The sequence below is a fragment of the Vespa mandarinia genome, chromosome 2, assembly GCF_050613455.1.
Source record: "Vespa mandarinia isolate Hongniang chromosome 2, ASM5061345v1, whole genome shotgun sequence".
Classification (NCBI taxonomy): Eukaryota; Metazoa; Arthropoda; class Insecta; order Hymenoptera; family Vespidae; genus Vespa; species Vespa mandarinia.
Genome location: NC_140811.1, coordinates 1,456,673 through 1,470,000, shown reverse-complemented (window position 1 = coordinate 1,470,000; position 13,328 = coordinate 1,456,673). Strand labels below are relative to the sequence as shown.

The 13,328-nt window shown below is 37.0% G+C and overlaps 1 protein-coding gene across 3 annotated transcripts in view; it reads left to right on the top strand.

The window, feature by feature from the left end:
- otp (orthopedia homeobox) overlaps positions 1 to 13,328 on the top strand; it is a 40,111-nt gene that overhangs the window by 9,873 nt on the left and 16,910 nt on the right. The gene's annotated exons all lie outside the window — the stretch shown is intronic.

Here is a 13,328-nt window from a genome sequence, read left to right as displayed (position 1 = left end):
ATTTCATTCGCAAGTTGGAGGCGTCAGTCAAGACGCGCGTTGAGCCGCATATCAAACAGTCCCTCTGTTTTTCTTCTCGCTTTTTCTTCACATCTCTTCGTTTTACTCTTTCTCTCCCTTTTGCACACATACACATAAGAGAAAGAGAGAGAGAGAGAGAGAGTGAGGGAAAAGAAAGAGAGAATACGATGGAATCTCTGCATTATTTCTAACGCTCTGCTAGCTTGTAAGAACTCTAACGAGACAGTCACCGCAACTACTGAATTTAAGATTCGTTTTTGTCTCCCATCCTCCCTTTCTCTCTCTCTCTCTCTCTCTCTCTTTCTCATATCGAGACGACGAGGTATTTTATTATCTAAACGTTCTGTTGATTCTTTTTCATAAAATATTTTTTTTTGTTCACACTTAACGAGATTTATCGGATAAAACGGTGGACATGACGAAGAGACAAGAAGAAATTATTCGTTAACGTTAGAACGTTAGAATCGATTCCTACGGCTTTGTACGAATTACATTATTCATCGATAAGATCAGCCATTCGCTTTTCCAATGACGTGAAACCCCCGTATCATTAATTCGTATTAATTATATCGTATTAATTCACATTCCTCATTGATTCATTTATTTTCACGACTTATCTATATACATAACTCGTCGAATTTACGAAATTCTATCGACTCCAATATGTTTACATTTGTATTCCCAATGAAACATAATTTTTTCTCATGTCTACGAAATAATTATATAATAATATCTATCAGATATAATATCTGCGTTATATAATGATCAATCAAACTATGTATTTAACGAACATTCGTTAAATATTACTTATTCGAGAATATTATTTATTAAAGAGGGAAAATATAAAAAAAAAAAAAAAAAAAAAAAAAAAAAAAAAAAAAAAAAAAAAAGAAAAAGGAAAAAAGAAACGTCCTTTTTAATCGGATTTCAAAATCAATCGAAATAAATTCTAATAATATGCGAATTCCATGCAACATGATATGTTTACAGAAATTTTCAATTCTCGAATAGAATCTATCTACATATACGCTCATGCACGCGCCCACACAGAGAGAAATTTTGATCTTAAATGTAATAAATAATTTCACGAAGAGAAAATCCAATAAAATTTTAAAACTGAAAGATATATATTACAAGTATACTACTTGAAAGATTAAAGCAACAGAGATAGAGAGAGAGAGAGAGAGAGAAAGTAACAAGACATTATAAAATTCTTAAGTAAGAAGAAAGAAAGGAGAGAACGTATATTTAATCGGGCCTCGATCGAGCTAAATAAATTCTAATTACTTTTGACAAGGGAAGAAGAAGAAGATGATGATGATGATGCTGATGATGATGATGATGATGATGACAGTATCTATTTTCTTCAATTTGGATTTCAAGAAGAAGTGGAAATGTCTCCGAAAGCTCGTGCTCGAAAGAAAGAGAGAGAGAGAGAGAGAGAAAATAAAAAAGAAGAGAAAGACGAAGACGACGAGAACGAAGAAGACGAAAATGAGAAAGAAAAAGAAGCAACAGAAGAAGAAGAAGAAGAAGAAGAAGAAGAAGAAGAAGGGATCGGTCGGATGGCTGGGTACCTAATTGAAAGAGGTTTTCTGTGAGTGAGGAGGAGGGTAGACATCAGCAGAGCGAACCTTCAGCGTTTCCAAGGAAACCCGGTGCGGCGGGTACTCGTGTGGAGAGGGCCTCAGGCACACCAATCCGGCTGCGAGAGAAAGGCGCCGGCGCTTCAGCGACCGGGCTGTGCTATCGAGCGTCGCTATCAAAGATTTCTTGACTTGCCATGGCGGACTACGACGACGACGACGACAACGACGACGACGACGACGACGACGACGACGACGAGGACGAGGACGAGAACCAGAACGAGGACGAGGACCATGACAGTGACGATAACGACGATGATTAACTTTGACGACATATTTTGTTTGAATATTTTCTTCCAATCTGTAGTTTCTCCAAAATAACAATCACCCAACCCTCTCACCATCACCTCCGAACCAATTTGCAGAGTCATCAAAAAAAAAAAAAAATCGTCAAATTTTCCCGATACAATACGATTGTGTTTACTTTCATTTCTTATTTTTTCTTTCTCTTCATATTCATTGATTTTTCACGTTATACGTATCCTTAAACTGAGCTAAGAAAGAAACAAAATGGGAAGAGGAAAGAAAATGAAAAAAAAAACATATATATATATATATATACAAGCATTAAGTGGATAAGAAATTGTTCGATATATCATTCTGATAGTATAAAAACGATTGACGTATTATATTTCCTTCGTAATATTATTTTCATCTTTCGAGAATATAAATTTGTTCTCGATAAATGAACAAAAACGAGTGTAGAATGAATGAAACGAATCGTATTATATTTGTCCCATAGAATGAACGTGAGCATGATTACTTTATTTAAAACGTTGTACAACCAATAAGCTCCCGGTGATCAATGCGACGTTCTGTTCCGAGGAAAAGAGGAAAATCGCAGCTTCATTAATCGACGTTAATTACCAACTATTATATGCGGGACAAGCAGCCAACGTTATCGTTTCGCGAAAACGTTGCTTTACACGAAACGATAATCATTCCGAAGTGGCATTGTTACACAGCTGTTTTCGTTAATGCCAAGTGCTTAATTATATACTTTAATGTGATTATCGATAACGTATAACTGACAGAGAGAGAGAGAGAGAGAGAGAAATTTGTCTCTTTCTCTCTCTCTCTCTCTCTCTCTCTCTCTCTTTCTCTCTCTGTACAATTAAACTTTTCGTGGTTCGAATTTTCGTAGGTACATCGCGCGCAGATTCGTGAATGAGAGCCGATACGCCGAAAATTCGATAATACGCGAGAATATGCCCCCCACGGCTACTTCTATGGCCCGAATCGAGCCGAGTGAGTGAGAATAAAATAATCAAAAGTCGTCGACTTTATCGTTGAAAAATGCACGAACCTTTGCCGGCGCGTCCGCTACGCGTTTAATTAATACTAATGGATATAATGGATTCTACATTAGATCGAGTCTTTTATTATTTGAAATGGTAGGAGAACGAGAGATTAAGAGAGAGCGAGAGAGAGAGAGAGAGAGAGAGAGAGAGAGAAATAAATATTTTCAAATCCGTGAAGATTATTCTTGGCGAACGTTTAAGTGTGACTCGATGAGAGAGAACGAACATTCATAGGGGATGGGGGTGTAGAATTGAGGGAATGGGGGGAAGGGGAGGAAAGAGTGGTAGTCGCGGGTAGTTGCGGTCGGTGGGAGAGATGGGATGAAATGGTGTGGGTGTTCTGGAGTGAGGGCTATTAAAAAAAAGGAGCAGTATATTCGTGCCGGTAAACGAACGTTATATAATTCAGAAAACGCAAATGAAAATAAATATTTCCTTCCTCTATCCCTCGCTTAGCCCCGCTCAACCCACCCTTAACCGCAGCCGGGGTCCGCCGCCGCATTTCCTGACCAGATTGCAACGAAAAGAGAGTGTAGGTAGTTCTCGCGTCGCTCATACATAGAGAGATTTTAAATTTGTGTTAGGTATTTGGGGGTAACGTCGAAAATATTATATACATAGAGCGTAGAGAAGAGAAATACAAATATTATTTGTACGATAAATCGTCCAGGCACGGGGCGTTCAAATATCGTTCGTCGCGATGAACGGCAACCGACGATAGGTAATGGTAGAAGCAGCACCAACAGTTCAACACTAACAATAACAACAACAACAGCAACAACAACGACGACAACAACAACGACAACAACAATAGCAAGAATAACAACATTCAACAAAAGCAAAGACAATAACAACAACAGCACTAGCGTTCTCGTCGTCATCGCGTCGCGCGTTTTCCGAATCGGTTTTTGGAATGGGGACGGGGGACAGGAAGTAGAAAAAAAAGGACTGGTGACAACGCGTTTCGCTTTGGAGAGGAGTGAGGAGAAGGTGGAGGAAAAGGAAGGGGCGGTAGCAGAATCGAAGGGGGGGATAAGGGGGTGGAGAAAAGTGATGGTCGAAAGCAGCAACCCCTCCCCTATCCCCGGGGTCAATGGCTTTTTTTCTTCTTCCTTTTTTTTTCTTTGCCTTCTTCTCTTTTATTCTTCTATTTTTTTCTCTGTTCTTTGTTTTTTTCTTTTTTCTCTTGTTCTTCTCTTTCTTTTTTCTTTTTTTTTTTTTTATTCGCTTGATCCGTACCGATTTTAGAACGAACGCAACGTTATTTCTTACCGTCAATCATTTCGCGAATTTTAATTTCGACGTCGTCAGCTTCAATGCGCGCACGTGTGTGTGTGTATGTGTTTCAAATAAAGCTCAATCATCACGAATTTCGAGAAGAGATGGCCCCCGGGCGCTGAGACAAAAGCTTTTTTCAGTCGGTGCATTCATTAAAAAGCCGACGGTCTATTTCGGGATTCGCGTATCGGCACTTTACGGTTTTAATTACGCGTATTTTAATCCGCCCAGGAGACATTTTCTATTTCCGGTGCCAGTTCGCCGTTCGCGTGCTCACTACGAACGAGCTTTATTAGACTCTCCGTGTGCAGCCGATTTAAATTTAATCATAATGAAGAGTCGATTAAAATTGCAATCGTCCGCGGAATAGAACCCATAGCGCCGAGCAGTTAACGTCTGCTAACAGGCATTTAACTTAACTGCCTCAGGTAACTGCTCGTTTCTAGGCTGAAGGGTCCTTTCGATTACTACTGCTCGGAAATTTTATTGGCCCAGGATCCTCTTTGGCCCCCTCCCTTTTACCCCCGATGCACGCGCGGCGTATCCGCGCGGATGAGATAAAAAGGAAAAAGGACAAAAAGAAAGAAGAGAAAGAGAGAAAGAGAGAGAGAGAGAGAGAGAGAGAAAAAGAGAGAGAGAGTGGAAAAGAGGGAAAAGGAGGAAGAGGACTGGAAGGCTCAATTTTCGATTTCGATTTTATTTTCGTTTTCGTTTTCGATTCGTCCTTATAACGATAGTACCTCGTTAATACAAGATTAGTAATTATTTCATTAATTTACCTTTCGTTCGATGATTCTCACAACAAATTTTCTTAATTTCACGTATCTACGTAGATATTAATACTTATGCGTTATCCCAGATGATACGATAATGCCACGGAGTCTGGTGGACGTTGACAAATAATACTAAGGAATATTCCCTTGTAAAACTGCTACTAACTCCCTATTTTTCGAACGAACAAACGTATGACGTGTCACGAACTCGATCCCAAGACGATATATATATATATATATATATATATATATATATATATATACATATCTATGGACTTTTCGGAAAAATCAAAGATCGACTTTCTGTGTCAGATACTGTCGCTAAAAGTCGCATATGCCGTTTACAAAGTCAAGGGAGGTTAAAGGGAGGTGGGGGGAGGTTGGAAGAGACGGGGAAAAGGCCCGTCGTCGGCGAGTAAGCAAAGTATTGCTTTCAAAGTATCCCATGGGAGTGAGTCGAATGGCTATGTCATTCCATTCTCCTATGGGAGAGACAAGTGACTGCCTCGCGAGGGTAAACGCGCTTCGTTATTGTCCCGACGGTAACGTAACAAAAACCAAAGACGTTCGTTGATTTGTTTGTTTCTTTGTTTGTTTCTTTGTTTCACTATTTATCGATTAAAACAAATCTAAAAATCCTGGGAGAACAATTAAAATATATCTATTGATTAATTAAATCCTTCGATATTTCGCATAGCGTTTTTGTTTTTCTTTTTTTTTTGTAATAACATTGTGGATTAGTTTTTATTTCAAAAAAAAAAAAAAAAAAAAAAAAAAAAAGAAAAGTGAAAGTTCTTATTGACAATAATTATTATGATCATTTTTTTTTTTTTTTTTTTTTTTACGTAGAATCGAGGACGTTTTTACGGATCTCAAGGACGTCAAACGTTTCGATGTCAACGAAATTTATCAAATTACTAACGAAGAGAATGCTTCTAGCTAACGAAATTAATAGATCTGTATTGATCGATTTGTATAAATGCGTACACATAGATAGATCTGTTCAATTAACTCTCATCTTATTAATAGAGAATGTGTTCTTTTTAATTCACAATTATTATTATTATTATTATTATTATCATCATCATCATCATCATCATCATCATCATCATCATTATCTTTATCATCATCAACATCATTATCGAAAGTTGTCTCAGGATGGTGCGAAATTTTCGAACTAGTAGTGATCGATAAACCCGACGAAATTTCAATGCGATTTACTATGGCCGAGTAACGTGGCAGTAGTTACGTACGATAGGCGGTCAGACACGAGGCTAACACTTTATGGTTCAGCCGCATAGAGGAAACGCCTGAATTACGTTCGACCAAAACTACGCGAGACGCGCCGGTCGTTTAAATCATCGCCGTTCCTCGTTGTTTACTGAGCGCAAAACATCGATTAGCGCGTTGCCCGAATTAACGACGATCGTTCCCTGTTATATACATAAAATACGTACACATATACAGACACATACATACGCATGAATACATATAAACGCATATATGCGTACATGCGAAATAACAACAACAACAACAACAACAATAACAAGGAATACTCTCGTTTCGAAATCGTTCAGCGATAATAATCAAAAGTTTTATTTCAACGTAAAAAAAAGATAAAAACACAACAAAGAGAGAGAGAGAGAGGGGGGGGCGAGATGGGGGTGGGGAGTGGAGAGAGGGGATAGAGGAGATGAGGGAGAAGAACAAAAAAAAAAGTTTCGTTGAAGAATGCGAAAAGTATTTAGTCGTGTTCTCCGTCGTCAAAAAAACCGCGACGAAGATTCAACGCGTATGCTATGCAGTAGCCTATGCATTTTAAGGGAGGCCTGATTTTTAATGCCGTATAAATATGCATAGGCCATGATATTAGCTCTTACGTGTCGCCGTCCGAAAAAATATCATGCGCGGGGTGCGTTTTAGTGCGAGTGAGTTCTGTTCGTACCAACACGTTACAAAGAGAACTACTATCTTCTTCCTTGTTGTTCCCTTTCAAAGTATATACGTATACATATACACAGACACACACACATACACACACACACACACAGACAGACAAACACATATGTGTATGTATGTGTATACATTCGTATACATGTTGCGTGGCAGGAATATGGAGGAGCATCGCGGTAGCATTGGGGTTCTCAATGGATAAACTGTGTCGCCGCGGTGACCCCAGGGAGCATCATCTAATGCCCATTTTGTTATGACGTCTACCATCCTCTGAATAATTTCACTACCGCCAAACATGCCGGATACTGATTATCGCAAAGCTCTCTTCTCATCCCGCTTCGATTAAATTCGTTTTTGTCAACGCGTTTTATCAACCTCGAACGCTTTCATTTTGGTTTTTTTTTTTAATTCTTTTTTTTCCTTTTCTTTTTCTTTTTCCCTTTTTTCTCATTTTTCTCATTTTTCCTTTTCTCTTTTCTAATATCGAAATATGAACTTACGAGATTAAGATTTTTCTTTCTTTTTCAATCGTTCGATATTTATATTATTTAATGTTCCTATTTGAACGTTGTATGTGTGTGTGTGTGTGTGTATGTGTATGGGATCTGAAAGGTTGTTTTACATGAAGTAAAGATATGAAGTTTTTTGAATTCCGTTTCTTTCTCTCCTTTTACGATTCATCTAATAAAATTCAATGAAACAATTTGAACAATAGATATGTCTCTATAATAGGTCATTCTTAATGAATAAAATTATAAGGTCTATTTTCGTGATAAAACTATTACATCCAAAGTAATAACCCATTTCTCTATCTCTTTATGTGAATAGAAATTGCGTTCCCACGCGCGAATGATATCGCTCGTTCGCGAAAAAGAGAGAGAGAAAGAGAGAGACAGAGAGATAGAGAGAGAAAGAGAAAGATGTCACTTTGAAGAGTAATAGTCGTAATACGTGATCGTTCATAAATGTAAAATGAATTCGTCCGTAATATACGGATAAAATGTATGTGAGTGGGATTTAATTAATTGCGGAAAGTAGTCGATTTTATTTCCATAGAAAAAAGTTAGAAAATCGAACGAATACATATATTTACATACACACACACACACACACATATATATATATATAAAATATATGTATGTATATCTATATAATTTGTTGAGCAACAAAGGTTTGTTATCTCTTGGTGGAAAGATAAATCCAGTAGGTAGTTCCATAGGCCAATTCGTGCTAATTTCACGACGGGTCTTCTAAGCCAACGATATTGCACGCGTGAAATAATAATAAAGTATAAATGGATCAAGTTTACGACGGACGGTGCATGCGAGAGTATGCGAGCGTCGTCGTATGAATTTTATCGTCGTTTTCACGGCAAACACTTTACGAGATTTTCCTCCTGGCTTGGAATTGACCCCGGTGTCTTCTTCCACCTTTATATTTCGCGATAAATTTCATCGTGCGCCAACCTGCGCAATGATATCGACGTATTGACGTATTTAAATGTACGTCTTAAAAAAAAAGAAAAGAGAAAAAAAGGAAAGAAAAAAAAAAAGAAAAGAAAAAGGGAAACGTACGAAGGCTGTGAACGAGATGAATTAAAAAAAAATATATATAATAATAATAATAATAATAATAATAATAATATTAAGTAAATGAAATAAGACAAAGAAAAAATAAAGAGAAAAGTAACGAAAGAAAGAATTTCTTTTCTTTATTAATATACAGATATTACGTTTTGACGTAGCCGAGCTTATCCGACGGAAAGATTCGTTCGATTTTTAATTCCAGACGGGATGTGTAAAATCCCGAGGAATTCGCTAATGGCAGGGTGAAAATCTCTGCCGGCTACGACGACGAAACGCAAACGTGAAACAGTAGGTGGTCCGGGTAATGCGTCTTGCAACCCTCGGACAGGAGAGCCCGAGCACCATCATCAATCAGGGGCTGGTGCAGCATCCAGCGAACTTATATAGTATTTATTCTCATTAGGTCTCAAACCGAGAGAGATGGACGAGTAAATGTCACCATATAAATTCAACAGAAAATATGTCTCCTACCGATGAATTATTTGATCGAGAAAAATGATTCCTCCTATCTAATGGAGGTGAGATTCGATTTTTAAAAGGACATAACGCGTATTCAACCAATTCCTAATGACTAATAAATCAAGATTAGATATACATATATATATATATCCTTTTACGTGTCAAAATGCGAGAAAGACAGAGAAAGAAAAAAAGACAGCCAGAGAAAGAGAAAGAGAGAGAGAGAGAGAGAGAGAGAGAGAGAGAGAGAGGGAGAGAGAGAAAGAAATCAGATCTCAAGAAAGATAGGTTGAACAAAAAGAAGAGGAAGAAGAAGAAGAAGAAGAAGAAGAAGAGAAGAAATGACGCGAGAGTAGGTAAAGATAAAACGTAATCCCGTTCGCTTTCGACGAACGATTTGAGACATTTCTTTCTTTTTCTTTCTTTTTTTTCTTTTCTTTCTCTTTTTTTTTTTCTTCTTCTTGTTCCTTTCTTTTTCGACGAAAACGGGAGTCGGACTATTCTTCAATGGCGCACTGAAAGCTACTTCTATATATCTTCGGGGGTCTACGGGAGATCCCGGCGCTTGCCTTGATGGCAAGCTCAATTTATATCAGCGCCTGCTGAGACCCCCTTTACGAGGTCTCGCCGTGGTAACACTCTAACCCTCACCTCCTTCCCTCTACACCCTCATCCTCCTATACACCGCACCATCCAACTCTACCACCACCCACTATCATCCCCTTACCACCGACAGAACGTTGCAGCTTGTCCTAAAGCTTCACCCTCGGCTAGGCACGAAATTCTACCCTTGCCATTGGGCAAAGAAGCAGAGCTTTCTTCTTCCTTCGCCATCTTCGAGACAACGTAGCTCGACTCTCTCTCTCTCTCTCTCTCTCTCTCTCTCTCTCTCTCTTTTTTTCTCTCTTTCCATTTTTTTCTTTCTTTCTTTCGTTCTTTCCTTTTTTTTCTACCCCTCGAAGAAGAAAACTCGAGGGTTCTTCTTTCGAACTTAAACTAAGCCGTTCGCGATCGACGAAAGGAAATAGAAAAAGTCAACTTTGATTTCTTTTCGACTGTCTCCTCTCTCTCTCTCTCTCTTTCTCTCTCTCTCTTTCTCTATCTTTCTTTTTATGTCTTTCTCTATTCTTCTCATTCTTTCTTTTTTTTTCCCCCAGACGAATAAAATTCTTTTGATTTTCAATAATAGGCACTTATGTAAAAATACGAAACGAATCAACTAATATTAATATAAATATTCTAACATTTTATTAAATAATAATTTATATATTAATGAATATTATGGATATAGTTTGTACGTGGAAATAGAAAAGAAAGAAAACAGACGTAATATATATTGTTGTGTAATATGATAGAAAGAAAAATTTTACAATAATAATATCGTGATATTATTATTTTGAATGAGATTGATAGTCGTTGTTTCCATTGAATGGTGTTTCACGCGACAAATAATTTTTTGATTCAAGATATACATTTCTTTCTTTTTCTTTTTATCTTTTGTAATTTTAGCATTTAATCCATACACACAGAGAGACATATGTACGCATATATGCGTATATATATATGTCGACTAAATATATGCATATATATATATATATATATATATATCTTTTGTAAATTTAAGTATACTTCAGTTTAATTAGCAAATTTAAGTACAGTTTACTGCGTTACTATGATAATTCAAACGAATATATGTGTATATATATATATATATATTTTCTTTTTTTTAAATAAAAATTTCGAACACATTTTCTCTCTCGTGATATCGTCTTAGGCCGAGGATCGTTAACACAGTGAAAGAGAAAGAAAGAGAGAGAGAGAGAGAGAAAGAGAGGGACAAAGAAAAAGGGAGACGAAAAAGAAAGAAAGAGAGAGAGAGAGAGAGAGAGAGAGAAAAAGAGAGAAGATACTGATTACTCGAAAGCAGCACGTCCGTTTCCACCCACGCCGTGATTCCAGGTGCTTCCTGGGAACAGCTGGTAGAGCGCAGGCGCCCTGGCAAGTACGAGATGCGGTGATTGATCAATTTTTAAAAAGCAATGTTCCTAATTGACTGCTCGATCTGATCCGACAGAAAGAAAGAGAGAGAGAGAGAGGGAGAGAGAGAGAGAGAGGGAGAGAGAGAGAGAGAGAAAGAGAGAGAGAGAGAGAAAAAAACATAGTATTCATCATTGAAATAGGGGGTGTCTAGAGAAGTTACCTTAGTCATCGAGCGAAAGGTGTGTTCGCAGTTCTCTATTCTTTCACCTATCCCATCTAATCTTCTATTCTCTTCACGTCCGCGTGTAGAATATCCTTAATCCAAATCATTTGAATGCTGACTAATCCGATTATTCCGCATTAACGAGTTAGTTATCTTACGTTTCGACGATGAATAAAAGAAAGGAAAGAAAAATGAAAAAAAAAAAGAAAAGAAAAAAAGAGAAAAGAAAGAAAGAAAGAAAGAAAGAAAAACAAAAAACCGAATATCATTTAAACGATAACAAAACATTGTTACTATCTTGAACGTGATATAAAATCTTAATAACTCGAAACCCGAAATAAATAGAATTCTTGAATTAAATATGATACTAAATTAAACTCTACTTTATTCTAATAATAATATTATGGATTGTACGGCGGGAGGAAGGGAAGGGGTGGAACGATTCTAGGGGATGCTAATCTAATTCGTTAACGTATATCCGTCTTTCATTATTCTCACTATCGGAGATTATTAATGAAGTTATTATCAATATTTCTGAAGTATATAAAAAAAAATATATATATATATATATGTATATACATGTATATACGGGGCTATCATCATTCTTCGGATTGTTACATAGCGTCGAAAAAAAAAAAAAAGAAAGAAAGAAAGAAGAAAAGAAATAAATGTATAAATAAATAAACAAAAACAAAACGTAACAAAACAAAACGAGACGAAATGAAAAGAAAAGAAGAGAAGAAAAAAAAAAAAAGGATCGAGTTGCTAATTTGGCCCGTAACTCCAACGATATATATTACATGTAGGTCCAGCTCTCGTCGAAAGCTCTCGTTCGCAGGCAGTTATTTCGTAACAGGAATCATTAGCGTATGGCTGCGTTAATTAGCGGAAGTTCCGCACGTATGTGCCCATCCAACGATGCAACTACATTCGCCATGATTGTATACGAAAGTATGTGTACGTGATAATACGAGATATATAAACGTTTGTGTCTAACCATATATTTGTACGTATATATACATACATATATATAAATATATATATATATATATATATATATATGTATGTATGTATATATATCGTCTCTTTTTTCCCCTTCACCTTGGTTGTATCACCGATGCTCATACGGCGTGTAACGGCGAATTATCCACGGGCTTTTAGCCGTACTTCTACCGTGAAATCAGTGCAAACCACACCTACAATGTGATACAAAGAAGATGAATATCATGTCCTCAGATCGAGATTTTTTTTTTCGTGTACTTTTTCTAATCTAAAAATTCATTAGCAAATAATTTATTAAATGAATAATATTCAATTTATAACACGAGAATATATTTTACCGAATATCTATTTACGTTTAATTTGTCTCTTTCTCTGTTAATCTGACAATGAGTATTTGGCAGATGTACTTATTTAACAAACTTAAATTACGAATTAACGGATAACGAATTTAAGCTTACTGTTACCGTTGTAAAATCTATTAGATTTGCAATGTTGTTACAAAATATCGAGGTGGAAACTTGCGGTTCTTGGCATAAGAGAAAGAGATAGATAGATAGATGGATAGATAGATAGATAGATAGATAGATAGATAGATAGAGAGAGAGAGGGTAAACTTGATATGGTAGCTATGTGACGCATAGCCCCAACGTTTTGGTCCCAATGCACTTAACACCGTCTTACTCTAATGTCACGAACGTCCATTCTATATCCTTGAGAGAGAGAGAGAGAGAAAGAGAGAGAGAGAGAGAGAGAGAGAGAGAGAGGGAGAGAGAGAAAGACACGATAGCTAGTTACTCTATAAGACAGATGTTACGATTCATCAATTGAGATTCTAAGACGACTCGTGTCAATCACCATATGATTCACTATATTGGAGAAACTCGAAATTCAAGAGAAATTATGTCAAACGTCCTTGGATTCGAGGAATCCAAAAACGATCGTTTCGTGGTCGTGGCAATACCTGAAGTACGCTAGAACGTGTAAACCCCATATATCCAATTAGATTCGTATAATCCCTGCACGTTAGCAGAGAGAGGGTGTCTCTAGCTTCTACGATCCCCCTTTCATTCTCTCTCTCTCTCTCTCTCCCTCTCTCTCTCTCTCTA